Below are 13,882 nucleotides of genomic sequence, written 5' to 3' on the forward strand. Positions count from 1 at the left end.
AAACATTTACATCCTTTCAAGACTGTTTGGTGGGGTCAGGTCTAAGAGTTCTGCAGGCTCTCCTAACAGGCAGATCAGCAGAAGCCTTGTCCAGCACTGAACTAAGAGAAAGGTCTCTGCACTCAGGAAATGTATCGTGTTGTATGGGAAAGACAATTACTAGAAAGAAGGAAAAACAGAGAGCAGGACTATGCAGGATTCAATGCCACATGGTCACTGGGAAGCACTAGGAAGTCTTTCATTAATCCCTTCAACAAACACTTATGGAGTACTCACTGTTTTGGGTGCTGAAGATAGAAAGATGAACGAAACATGGTCTCTGCCGGGAAGGAACTTACAAATCATTAAGGGAAGACATGTGGCAGAAAGGCTCACAGAGTTGGTAACATTTGCTGTGAGTCTGCAAAGCCTTGAAAGGTAAGTAGGGGATGAATGATGGAGAAGGGGAAAGATGTACCAGCAGAGAGAGAAACTTGAACAAAGGCACAGAGGTGTGGCCTTCTCTGACATGCTAAGGAGGCTGCAAAAATTAGCTAAAGACTGGAGAGAATTTTTAGAGGAATTAAGAAAGGACAAAAATAAAGAAATTAGTTAAGAAATGAAAGGGTAAGGGGGGGAGGGATGCCCGGCCAGTGTTGCTCCGTGGTTGAACGTTGACCCATGAACCAGGAGGTCAGGGTTTGATTCCCATTCAGGGCACATGCCTGGGTTTCGGGCTTGATCCCCTGTAGGGGGCGTGCAGGAGGCAGCCGATCAATAATTTTCTCTCATCGGTGATGTTTCTCTCTCCCTCCCTCCTTTTTTCTCTGAAATCAATCTATAATAATAAAAGCATAATATGCTAATTAGACCAGACGTCCTTCCAGACAACCTTTCAGACAAAGCCCGGGCTGCAGCCGCAGGATCCAAGGAAGCCACCTCGGCTGCAAAGGCCTACTCTTACACGAATTTTATGCATCGGGCCTCTAGTAAAAACATATTTATTGGAGAAACTACTGAAAAAGCATTTAAAATGAAGCTAAGCATGTGTTGAAGCTAGGTATAGAGTTTATATTCGAGTTAAGACCTTTGTTCCCTCTGACCAGAGTAAAGTCCCTTGAGGAAATTGCAGAGAAATAACAAACTGAAAGTCCCAACTTTCTCATCATTGACTGAGCTAATGTTGAATGGATATGTCACATTATATGGTTATCTGCTAAACAAGAGCACAGATTTGGAAATTATCCTTCTTCCAAGAGGACAACTGAAGAAATCAAAGCACCAAGGAGTATTTGGAGGCCTTTCTGTTCCTCCCTTGCTCAATTTCATCTTGCCGTGGCACCAGCCAGGGTCATAAAATAGCTTTATCTAGGGGTGTGGATCATGTTATCTTGTAGAGTCATATAGATTTTTAGAGGAAAATGGACCTTTAACATCTTCTGGCTAGCCACAACTGCGCTGACCATAGGTATTGTAAGTCATCAAGCGGCAGGCAGTTGCCCGGTGGGCATGGCATAAGGACTCTGTGCTCTGCTGGTCATGCACTCAGGCCCAGTAAACCCAACAGCCTATTACACACACACCCCCGCCACTTTATGGAGATGATCTCCAGTCCCTCTCTCTAACCCTCCCACACTTCTGTCGTCCCAGAAACCTGGAGTTCATTTCCACTTAGATGCACACTGATGTCTCAGCACCAATATGTTCTAAACAAGAACTTTCTGTGATCTTCTCCGGTGCCACCTTCTCCCCTAAGTAGAGCATTCCTTATACTTACTTCCCTCTTTCTTTCACTGCCCCCCTCCCATTGGCCCTTGCCCTCACTTGGCTCTGTGGTGGAGGTAAGGATGTGGTAGAGCTAGGTATAGAGTTTGTGTTGGAGCTAAAGCCTTTGTTCCTGCTCACCAGAGGGGAAGTTCCTCCAGGGAAGAGCTTGTGAAGGAGAAAAGAAAGACATGATGGGGCAGAATGCAAAGGGAAGCATTTGAAGATACATTTCTCCAAATGTCACAATTTTGGGTAAGGCTGACCCTGAATATCAAGCCATTTGAACTACTGGGGGTATTTAAAATGGTTTAAAGAGGTGCTGATAACAATTGTTTTCTAAGAACCCCAATATTTTTATAATGCCAGGTATACAATTATAGTTTTGTTTTTTTAATGTTTGCCATTTCTCATAGAATGCTGAAGTTTTTTAAACTTTGCCTTCAAGAAGCTTAAGGTCTTTTTCTCTCTAGCTTTGTCCCTCATACAGGTTTCTTTCAGAGTAGTGAACGTGTGAAGGGTGTGGAACTAGAGAAGGGGAATGATAAATACCCCTCCATACTGCAACACGGGGCTTGGCCAATTCAGTGAGCATGTACTAGGCAACCTGCTTATTCAGCGGTTTTAACAATCCCAATTGAAAGATCAACCAAATGTTATCTGACCACAGAAAGCAGAATGAGAATATGGTAAGTCCTAAGAAGTTATAACCTTTCTGCTCTGCCATTAGGGGTTTCTATCTTCTTTCGCGCCCTCTTCTTTTACATCCGACTTTTAACTTCTCTATCTCTTTGACTCTACCTCCCTCTCTTTTCTCTGTCTCTCCCTCAAGCCCCTTTCTCTCTTTGTCCCATCTCTCCTTCTATTTAACTTTGCAGTGCTCCACCTGAGAAGGTTGTGATAGAGAGTTCTGGGAAAGTAGGCTCCAGAACGCCTGTGGGGACCGCGTCAGCCCTTGCAGAGCAGAGCTGGTGATGGAGGCTGACAGGGATAAAGGCCTGTGTGTCAGGGCGCAGGTGGGTGAGCAGTCCCGGCTTTGTGATGGGAACGGATGAGGCTTGTGTTCTAGAAACTTAGCATCAACAACCACCTCCCACACTTAGTCATAGCGTGGATTAGAATCTTTATTCTCTGTTTGCTGAACTTCTTGGGAGACTTTTGATTTGGGTTCTAATTTTAAAAGCCTTACCTCTAGTAGTTCTTATTGATTAATAGATGGCTAATTATTTTCCATGGCTAAATGGGTAGGTGGACAAAGTCTAGCAAGTTGGTGGTTGTGTCCCACTCCTGACCCTCCCCGTAGATGCTCTAACAATATCTCATTGGTGAAAGTCTACCCTTGATTGGGAAAACAAGTAATAAGGAAGTAATCCTATTTACTATTAAGCATTTCAGGGTCTACCACTCCTGAGTTTTTTGTTTGTTTGTTTGTTTTGCTTTACCTTAAGGCAGGATTGGAAAGATTTGGAGTCAGGCTCCATGGGCCCAGTGACCTCACTCCCAAATGATTAAATTAGAACAAAAGTGCAAGCTCTGGAAGAGGGGCCGCACGCAAATGAAAGAGACAAGAAATAATAATTTGGAAATATTGGGGGGCCAGGTGGGAGCCCAACTCAAGAGGAAGGACTCCCCTTGGGCTCCGGCCTTGCCATCCTTTTATTCAATCTGGGATACAACTATAGCCCTTAGGCAGGCAATTTTCAGTACATGACTGTCTGGTAGGGAAGTTGCTTCAGCTACCATTGTCTGGACTAAACAGTGGGTGTACAGCCCTGACCTTTGCCAGAGCTCGAGGGTCACCAGCCTTCCGGGTTCCCTGTCCACACCTCTCTGCTAGTGAAGACAATGGGCGGCTTCCCGCAGTGTTAAGTTCCTAATATAGATCTTTTCTTTTTTAAAGCTATATTGTCCACTTATATGGCAGTCACTGAAATGCATTTCACACATTTTCTGATTTACTCCTGACCATGCACCTTTGAGGAAGGTACTATTGCTATCCCAATTTTCCAGACGAGGACACTCAGGCTCAGAGACATGAAGCAACTCACCAAATACCAAAGTGAGCAAATGACAGAACGAAGTCTGAGCCCAGAGTCCTTGCCCTTAATCACAACTCTCTGCTGTTCATCCTGGCCCAGCCGTATGCCTCTCTCCCCTCTTCCTGTTCTCATTATACCATCCGTTAACGTCCCGCTCAGCTGACTTCTTTTTCCGAATGCCGCTGGACTCCATTTCAACCTCCAATGAACTCGCTGTCTTCTTTTATAGCCTGAGCTATTCATGTGGCATCTTTTATATTTTTCTCTAATGCTGTTTGTCATAATGTTGTCATATTGTATTCTGGAGGGGGAAAAAGTTTGTATAAAAGTAGCAATGCAATGCCTCATTGAGAATTGTGGGTTTTGTTTTGCTTTGTTTTAGTTTTAGCAAATTTCTTGATTGGCTTTTTGGGTATGAAGCTCCATTAGAGCAGAGACCCAAGCCCCTATCACACAGAAATTGTGTAAAAATTATTTGTTGAAAAAATAGAAACACCTACGTATGTGCCCAGATATCTGGAGCAAAGGAAAGCGAGGATATCTATTACTTGAGAAGTGCACAGCACTTAGCATCGTGCCTGGTACAGAGTAAGCATTCACTAGGTGGTGGCTATCTTGTTTTACATAAGTAATAGAGCAGGAATTATTGGAGCATCTTAGGAGGAGCAAGTAGAAAAGGGCAGGAGAAGAGAGAGGGGGGGAAATGGAGTAATATGTTGGTCACAGGGGCTTCATGTAAACAGTAGGCCAGTGAGGTCTTTTCAGAGGTGGCAATGGCCAAGGGACAATTGAGTAGAAGGATATTTAACATTTTCTGGGCTGAGCTACAACTTCACCCTCCTCCCCTCAAGTCTTTAGTAAAATCTGCTACACATACAGCTTGATGTCAGTAATTCTTGGAGAATTCAGGAAGCCAGGTTGTGTGCGGGGGCTGCCAGGGAGCAGGGGCAGCGAGGTGACATATCTATATGGACGGCCCATTCAGCAAAGTTAGAGAATTTAGCCAAAGTATGCAAACAGAACCAGAGACAACAAGGAGCGAGGCCCCAATAATTTTCAGAAATATTGGGAGTGATGGGGATTAACCTCATTCTACAGAAGATGGGGGGTTCGAGATAATTTATTTAAAGATTAAAGGATGGGGGATGGGAGCAGGTCTCAGCAGTCCGGAGGACTTTGAGAACATCCAAGTGAGTAACACTTTAGTCACATATATATTGTTATCATGTGGCTTATATTATGTTTCCTTAGCTATATTATAAACTCCTTGGATTAGCAACTATGACAAGGTGTTGAATTGAAACTGTATGGCTTTTCCTCATTCCTGTGTATTGACACATTGGATCCTGGCAATAACCCTCTGAAATAGTGTGGCAAGTATTCTCTCTTTTCTCTCCTCCCTTCTATGGCTCACTCTTCTTTCTCTATCTCAAAATTTAGGTTCAATGTTTGTTCTACCCAGCCATGTTCCTTATGTTTTATTGTACCTTTGATGGTTCCTGACACATGACTAATATCTGACCCTTCACCTGGGGGTAACCCTGAAGAGTGGGAGCAGGGGCTGGGCCGGGCTTAGGCTTTGGATGAGAGAGCCAGATAGCAAGCCCTAGGCCATGTTTAAGGTATACTGTCTGGGATCCAAAGTGGTGGAGCTAAATCGGTTCTCATGTCCAAGAGGGTGACTTCAGAGCCAAGAACCAGGGGCAGCCAGGTCATTGGATGGTTTCAACACAAATAGTGGTCCATGTGAAAACATCTGTCAATGAAAGAGAAACATGGTCTGGAAAGTTTATTGGTGTGTTAGTTGGCTTGGGCTGTCATAACAAAATGCAATAGAGTGAGTGGCTTAAACAACAGAAATTTAAATTTATTGCTCACAGTTCCGTAGGCTAGAAGTTCAACATCAGGGTACAGCGCGGCTGAATTCTGGTGAGAGCTCTCTTCCTGGCTTGCAGGTGGCCTCCTTCTTGCTCTGTCCCCACATGGCAGAGAGAACAAGTGAGCTCTCTGGTTTTTCTTCTTATAAGGGGGTTAATCCCACCAGGAGGGCCCCACTCCCATGACCTCATCTAACCTAATTACCTAAATACCATCCAAAGGTCTCATCCCTAAATACCATCACAGTGAGGATTAAGGCTTCAACATTCGAGTGGGAGGGAGAAACAAACATGTAGTCCATAACAATAGGCAACTCCCACAGTACAGCTTTTATTTTGCTTCAGTCTGTACAATTCTGACCACTAAAGAGAGGTCTTTCAGAAACTTGACTTTCTTTCTAACCAAGTGAAACAAACGTATGCATTTGAAAGCACGAAGTTCATTTCATTTACTGACACAAGGCTCAAAGATACTTCACTCATCAGTTTACCGATTTCCTTATAAATATCTCCCCATATATTTGATGTAGGAATTGAAACAGAATATTAAGTGGGGTGTTTTTTTTTTGTTTTTTGTTTTTTGTTTTTAACAAATCTGGAGCAGCAAGTTCTTTGCCAAAACCACATTTCTTCTTGTCAAGAGCCATTGTTCCCTTAAGGGAAGTGAACATTATGTCTGCAACACTGACTTTCTTATAAAGAGAAATTAGAGGGTGCTCTCTTCTCCTATGCCCTAGGTTTAAGTTCTTTGTCAAAAGAATACCTCTTTGTGACGAACACAATGCAAAGATTGATAAGGTGCATTTCCTTAGGAAAATAACTGTTCAGATCTATTACATATAATAAATTACATAGATTGCATAGAATAAGTTATTCATTCCATAAGAAATTATTGGGGATTAGAGGCAAGTTAATTTGACCATAAACAAGCAAATAATCCTTTTGCCACATGACTGTAATATTCAGATAAAAAATATATCTATGCTCTGGCCGGTGTGGCTCAGTTGGTTGGAGCATCATCCCATACACTGAAAGGTGGCAGGTTCCATCCCTGGTCGGGGTAGGATCAATGTTTCTTTCTCTGTCTCTCTCTTCCTCTCTCTAAAATCAATAATATGTATATTATTCTTTAATAATTATATTGCTAAATGCTACATTTTTCTCATTTGAAGTAACTAGGCTTTTAAAAAAATTAATCTTTCAAAATATCCCTGTCCTTTAAAAAGTGCCACAATACATAGTTGCCCTTAAAAACTGTTAGATATTACCTTTTAGGAACACTACATAATATAAGAAAGAAATGCTAGACAAAGAAAGACACTCTGAGAAATCATATTTTTGTAAAAGAAAACATCCCCTACCATGGCAAGTGAATGCTGCCTGCCAGGGAGGCCCCACTTGAGCTTGGCGCCCAAGCACCATGGGCCCAGCCGAGACACTGGTGAAGTTTTGTCAAGCTCTCTCTCTGTCAGAACACTGAATGGGTTCATGAAGATTTGACAAAGGCCTACAGGGAGAAGGAGAAAATGCTCACTGAAACCATGTCCTAGAATGAACACCGATTATTATTAATAATAATAGTTAGCCTTTATGGAGAGCTTACTTGGTGCAAAACTCTGAGCCAAGGGCCTTTCATGCATTAATTCACTGAATCCTCCCAACCCCCTATAAGGTAGTTACTGCTTTGTTAAGTCCATATTTTACAAAACCTGGGGCTTAGCGAAGTTAAGCAACTTGCCCAACTGCTGTTAAGTGGGAATCTTCTATATGAATCCAGATAGCTGGGTATTTTCTCAAGTAGAGTCACAAACCTTCCGTGGTAGGTACCAAACTTGCCCCCTGGCTCCTCTGAAGCCCCAGAGGGTGCTGATGGGGCATTGTACAGTTGGGGAACTGATTCAGGCCCTCAGTTCATCTCTTCTCAGGAAAAAGCCTTCTCAAGGAGGGTTGCAGTGAGGATAAGTGTAATTCTGCATTCTGCTAAAATGAATTAAGATAACTCTAATAATAGGGAAAGGCCACCGGGCTGGCACCAGCTTTGAAGTCTATAAACTCCATCTGTGACTCACTCCACAGGCTTCTTGCTCAAGAATGTTTCCAGGTGGAAGTTCTGCTGATTCTGTGGCCTGAAAGAGTGGAACCTGCCTGTGAGAAAGACGGAATGGAGTGGTGGCTGCCACCTCCTCGCTTCACTCCTCTCTTCCACCTCCACAAGCAGTCCCAATCCGATCCTTTCCAAGGAAACCACTGTCCACATCATCTTTTTGAGAGTCAGAGAGGAAAATGGAGTCCAACCTGGGTCAGACGGGGACATAAAGAGGAGGGGTCATGCCTGAGACATGTACTGAAGAAGGACAGCACAGATACATGGGAAGCCAGCAAAGAGTCTTTGGAGCCAAGCCCTCTTTCTTTTCCCTTTTCTCCATCCTCCATCTTCCTCTCTCTGGCCTGATCAAAATCTGTCTTCAGGGAAGGATCTGAGATCAGCTGCCTCACGGGGAACCAAGTCAGGAAGTATCCTTGTGGTCTCTGTGCCCTGTTAAGGGCCTTTAGGAATCAGTGAGCAAGTCAGGGAGGCAGGTTTGTCTTGTTCAGGATTAATTACTCAGTGCCTAGAATAGTGCCCGGCTCCTTAAACTTTGTGGAATAAATAAATTTTGGAGGCCAGGGAGTTCTTCTTGGGACCCTAAACTCCCACACTTCTTGGCCCTGGACTGTGGACCTGTGAGCCACAGGTGCTGGACAGCTTCCAGCCTCAGCATTCCACGTCCACTTCCTGGAATGCAGCGCCTCCTCGTGGAAGTCTAGGGCTGCGGCCTCCTCCCTAGGTGCCTCCAAACTTGGGCCCCTCTATTACTCCCCCAGATCTCCATCTTCTCATTCTCATAACCTCAATGTCACCCTCATGGATGAAGCCCAGTAGACTGGAGCAGGCCCCTTCTAGTAAGCACAAGTACGCACAAGATGAACAATAAAGGGCTCCAATGGAGTCAGGTAGTTACCCTATGTGAGAGCAGCACTTCTCAAACTAAGGTGCAGATGAATAATGTGCGAATGCTTATAAATTACAGTTGTCTTCATCAAGATTTGCCCCTTAAAGGTTTCCCTGCCTCTTTTCTAGTGCTGAGACCTAAAGAAGAGCTTAACCTTCGAGTTGGAAGGAGTGGGGGGAAAGGACCACATTCCCAGAATCAGAAACTGCAGAATATGGTTTACTAGTAAAGCAAGAGGTCAGGGGGAAGAGGGTGTCGTCTGGCTGCTCCGAGAGGGCGTTCCAGAGCAGCAGGTGAGGTCATCAATGGTCAGGGTCCCTAGTTCTCAGCTCTGCCAGCCCAGAAACTCTTTGTATCAGTGCACCCAGAGATAAGGAGATTCAAGGGAAATGAATCATACCAAATTCTTAAGAATCTAAATCAAGCCTTGTCAGCATAGCTCAATGGTTGAGTGTCGACCTGTGAACCAGGAGGTCATGGAGTTCCATTCTCAGTCAGGGCACATGCCCGGGTTGTGGGCTCAATCCCCAGTAGGGGACGTGCAGGAAATAGCTGATCAATGATTCTCTGTCATCATTGATGTTTCTCTCTCTCTCTCTCTCTCCCTTTCCCGTCCTCTCTGAAATCAATAAAAATATAGAAGAAAGGAAAAAGAACAACTGAGCTTGTTCAGAACAATGCTCTTCCCTGTAAAAACATCTACATGGATCTACATGGGCAGTCATATCATTATCAAAAGTCTGTTTTGTAGGCCTGATATCAGACCAAGGGGAATCAAGTGACCTCAGAAAAGGATATTATGAAATGTTGATAGTTGGGTGGCACCCATCTCCAGGATAACTGTATACCTGCCAAGGTCAGCAGTTGCAAGGGCAGAAGAGCACCTTCCCCTTCTGTCACTCTTCCTCAAGGAAAAAAACAGGAGACGTTCCTTGCTTCCCACCCTGATACCTCATTCCAGCCCGCGGATTTAAAAACCTTCAGTGTAGCTATTTCGTAAATGGTCAGAGGAAAAAAGTTCATCACATTTCTGTTGGCCAGTTCTGTTTTTTTATGTGATGTTGACTGTGTGTGTGTGTGTGTGTGTGTGTGTGTGTGTGTGTGTGTGTGTGTGTATTCTTAAGTCTGGCACTTTCTCAGGCTCACCTTCCTCCATTCTGTTCTATTGTGGTCTGAGCTGTCCTGTTGTGTGGCTTTAAATTCATCAAATTTCGGAAACTGGCAGTAGGAAGACCCGGGAAAATTACAGCACTCAACAGTGTCTTGCTCTTACACACCATTCAGTAAGTCTTTGCTGATAAATTGTCGGTAAAGGGGGCACAACCCCACTGCAATGTCCACCTCTCCCCGGTTGGCTTCCTGGCTTGCTTTGCCAGCCCCCGGGTCCCCTGGGAGCAGCTGGAGAGGCTCATTCCTCACTAAGTCCTACCTCATTCCTTCCTTAACGTGATACAGCTGCTGTCAGCCACCCCAGAGCCAAATCCAAAACTTCCATTTTGCCTGATGCCAAACGACAGACCTTAATTTGTTAAATTTGGATTAAGTGCTCATAAAATAACTAACAAAATTTGCTTTAAACCTGAGGTAGATTAGGAAAAAAATCCTCAAGGAGGAAACACCCTGTCACCTTGGAGGTTGTGGAGACGGAGGCCACAAACTCCTCATTGGCACTCCTCATTGTGACTCTGGAAATCAGCCCCCTCCAGGGCCGCCATATTTTCCATTTGTCACAGTGTATTGTCTACTCCGCACTCTTCTCACCCTTAATAAATGTTTGCACATTGTTCTTATGACCCCTAGACTCCAAAGTATTTAAGTTCTAGCTAGTGCGAGGCTTTTTAAAGAACACAATATATGACTTGACCCTTGGTAGGGGCCAAATGAAGAAGGAATGACGTCCTGCGGCAAAACAATCACGTAACAGGAAATAGGAAAGGCAGCTTACCCGTGGGCAGAAGAACTACAAAGAGGAGTTAAGTCCCAGAGTTTATTTGTTGCCACTTTGGAATCTGGGCTACGGCTAAAGTCAGTAAGAGTTAAGGAACAACTAGGGAGAAATGTGGCTTCGGGAACCTAAAAGGGCGCCCTTGCCGTGCCATTGCCCCACAATGCCGTGACTCGGATTCGAACCGAGGTTGCTGCGGCCACAACGCAGAGTACTAACCACTATACGATCACGGCGAGCTACCGGAACGCCACGGGAGCAAGGCTTCCGAGGGCTGTACTCGTCTAGAAGGCTGTCATTCCAAGCTTCCTAAGTCAACCATTGGGACCCAGGCCCTTCTGGCCCTCGCCCTGACCTGACCTGACGCAGAGGACGAGCACCGCGGACTCCCCGGCTGGTCGTGCACACAAACCGTAAAAAAGTTTTTGCAAGCGAAAGGACTCCAATGAGGCCAAGCCTACGTGGGCAGTGCGAACGTGAGGCCCCGGAGTCGCCCAAAAGGTGGCCCTCTCACGCACACCGCTCACGCTATCTGAACAGATTCTGGTTTAGAATGGGGCTGTCTCTTAAATTCTACAAGAAAATCGGTTCCGACCCACCCGCACAACTTCGAGACGCAAGGAAGTGAGAACCCGGGCGCACCTTCCCTCCATGCGAAGCGGCGGGATTCAGCCCGCAGACGAAAGCAAGGAAGTGCGCCTGCGTACACTCGGAACAGCCAGGTTGGAGATGGGCGGGAGCAAGGACAAATCAGATGTGTTAAGGGGCGGGGCTTTTAACACAGAAGACTTCAGGAGAGGAGCTAGCGCGTCAGGTCCCCAGTAGCTCGCCGTGATCGTATAGTGGTTAGTACTCTGCGTTGTGGCCGCAGCAACCTCGGTTCGAATCCGAGTCACGGCATTGCGTGAAGCAATGACACGGCAGGGGATTTGCTTTTTACTTTTTACTTTGCTCTCGAGTTTTTAACGACATTCTGGAAAATAGATCTGAATTCCCTTATGACAGCGGGAAATGGCGTTTTCGCCATCTCTGGCTAAGCTGGATATCTGACAAAAATAGGCTTCCAGTTACTCCAGATCTACGTGCGTTATCGTTCTTGGGGACAAAGCACAAAGCACTCACAAGGCTGTGTTATAACAGACGTGTACAAACTCCCATGGCTGCACTGGAAACGGACTCCCAATAATAAGAGAAGGCCTCGCAGAACAGTTGTCCTTTGAAGTAGCTCTTGAAGGCAGACAGGAAAGTTACCGATCAGCCAAGATAATCTCCTGTGCAAAGGCTTAAATTGCTATCGTAATTTCTCTTTGCAAATTTTCTCCCTGAAAGGGTAGACTAATTTCTTGGAGGGTGGGAGTGAGAGGTGGTGCGGTCAAATGATTCAATTCGTGTTTAGCAAGATCCTTCTGGCGATTCTGTAGGGTGTGGGAGGTGATTAGAGCAGATGACACTGGCGAGACGGGTAGTCATTGTGGATTCACTTTTTAGAAACAGTAGCAGGTTCTTGGTTTAGCAGAAAGCCACTTCCTACTGTGGACTCGGCCCGGTTCTAGGCGCGGTGGGGGCGGGAGCACAAGAAAAACCCCGGCCTAAATCCTGCTGCCGCCCAGGGGCACAACAGAGGTGGATACCTGGTCCGGCGGGAGACTGAGGGGCGGGGAGGAGGGAGAGGAATCAGCGCCGTCGGGGAAGTGGAAGAAGCTGCAAGGCAGTGGGTGTTGGGGGGAGGAGAACGGGAGGGTGAGATGCGCTGAGTCCATGCTACGTAGCCAGTCGGGTTGTGGGGCGTCCACATCCTCCGCAGAGGAGGCGTTGGGTCACTCCTGGGGGAATCAGCAGGGAAGAGAACCCCTGAGGAGCGCCCTGCAGGCCCACGATCATTGGAAGGGTCTCCCGAGCACAGAAGCAGCAATCGGGGTCCCCCAGGGAATGGGAGTTACACAGCTTGTGAACGCTCTGCTATCCGACCAGTCCCGCTGCCCAAATGGTCTCCTCTAAACTCCCACATCTCACATGGAACCCACCCTTCCCACTGCATCGTCACCATCTCCCGCGACTGAAGGACCAAAACAGGAGAGAACCCGAGCAACTGCCGTGAACGCAAGGAACTGCGAGTTCTCAGACAGGCCTTAAGCTGAAATCCCGCCCCATAGGCGGGGCTTTTGGTGACGTGCAGACTGGGAAGGCCTATAACTATTGAAAAGCATAATCGAAAGCGGGCAGTCCCAAGGCTCCGGTAGCTCGCCGTGATCGTATAGTGGTTAGTACTCTGCGTTGTGGCCGCAGCAACCTCGGTTCGAATCCGAGTCACGGCATTGTGGAACAATGGCACGGCAAGGGGCTTAAATTTTTTAATTCTTTTCTTTACCCACTCGATCTGTTTTGTATATATCATAAATTGCTTTTTAAAAAATAAGCCGCTGCACCTCCCCAGAATATTGAGCCACCTCTATCGTCACCACCCCCAGTAATTCTGGTTTAACGCTTCGGCTTCGGATCAGTTTGAAAATCGGTGTCCAAATCATTCTCCTACACCAGCAAAACAGTGCCTCTGTGACCTTGCGATTTTTTTTTTCCTTTTCATGCATTTTTAAAAATTTGTGTTGTTCTTTTTCAAACAGAGAGTGCATGTGCACAAGTCCAGTGAAAAGTAAGTCTCCTCATTCTTCACTCCGTCCACCAATTATTGCCAGTTTCCAGTGTATCTTTCTATGACAGACCTTGTATAAACACTTATATGTATGCAAATATATTCCCGCTCTTCTTGCAAAATACAAATGACCTCTTCCCTTCCTCTCTCTCACCCTCAGAGTCAAAACTTGAGGTGATAGATTTGCACTGATAGGCAATCTCCACTTACAGGGAAGAATAGTACACACACCTGGAGGAAATCTCTACTCACCCAGATCCCGTCCTTTTTCTCCCCAGCCCTCCATCCTGGCTGGGGAAGGTGGGAGATGTTTGGGTTGGTAAGAGAGGGGAAAGTGGTTCACTACTGTGTCCATAGAAACCTTTGGGTGGGAGCCTGGGCTCTGTAAGGAAGCAGCCCTATTTTGATTTTAGGTTGGAAGGGCAGGGACGCATCCTGGGTTTAGAAGTGGGAAAAGGGATTTGATTAGTTAATCCATTTGAAGCTCTCAACTTCCATCTCTCCCCATTCTTATTGTCAGGATCCAACCTAAGTCACAAGCCAGTGTAGTTAGAAAATTCAAGTTCATTGAAGGTAGAACCAAATCTTACTATATTTGTGTTCCAAGCACACATCTTCTCCATAAATATTTGAAC

The 13,882-nt window shown here is 45.7% G+C and overlaps 1 long non-coding RNA gene and 3 other non-coding genes across 4 annotated transcripts; 2 read left to right on the top strand and 2 right to left on the bottom strand.

Annotated features, from left to right (window-relative positions):
* Nucleotides 1–5,628: 5,628 nt before the first annotated feature.
* On the bottom strand, nucleotides 5,629–7,795 carry LOC114232009 (uncharacterized). The gene is made up of 3 exons (XR_008556134.1): nucleotides 7,471–7,795; nucleotides 7,021–7,166; nucleotides 5,629–5,754 (listed from the first exon to the last, which is right to left on the bottom strand). It is a non-coding gene; the product is annotated as an uncharacterized LOC114232009 (long non-coding RNA).
* Nucleotides 7,796–10,761: 2,966 nt separating this feature from the next.
* On the bottom strand, nucleotides 10,762–10,833 carry TRNAH-GUG (transfer RNA histidin (anticodon GUG)). Its single transcript has one exon. It is a non-coding gene; the product is annotated as a tRNA-His (tRNA).
* Nucleotides 10,834–11,425: 592 nt separating this feature from the next.
* On the top strand, nucleotides 11,426–11,497 carry TRNAH-GUG (transfer RNA histidin (anticodon GUG)). Its single transcript has one exon. It is a non-coding gene; the product is annotated as a tRNA-His (tRNA).
* A 1,343-nt stretch (nucleotides 11,498–12,840) lies between these two features.
* On the top strand, nucleotides 12,841–12,912 carry TRNAH-GUG (transfer RNA histidin (anticodon GUG)). The gene has a single exon. It is a non-coding gene; the product is annotated as a tRNA-His (tRNA).
* Nucleotides 12,913–13,882: the final 970 nt, after the last annotated feature.

Source organism: Eptesicus fuscus, chromosome 5 (assembly GCF_027574615.1).
Source record: "Eptesicus fuscus isolate TK198812 chromosome 5, DD_ASM_mEF_20220401, whole genome shotgun sequence".
In the NCBI taxonomy this organism is placed as follows: domain Eukaryota; kingdom Metazoa; phylum Chordata; class Mammalia; order Chiroptera; family Vespertilionidae; genus Eptesicus; species Eptesicus fuscus.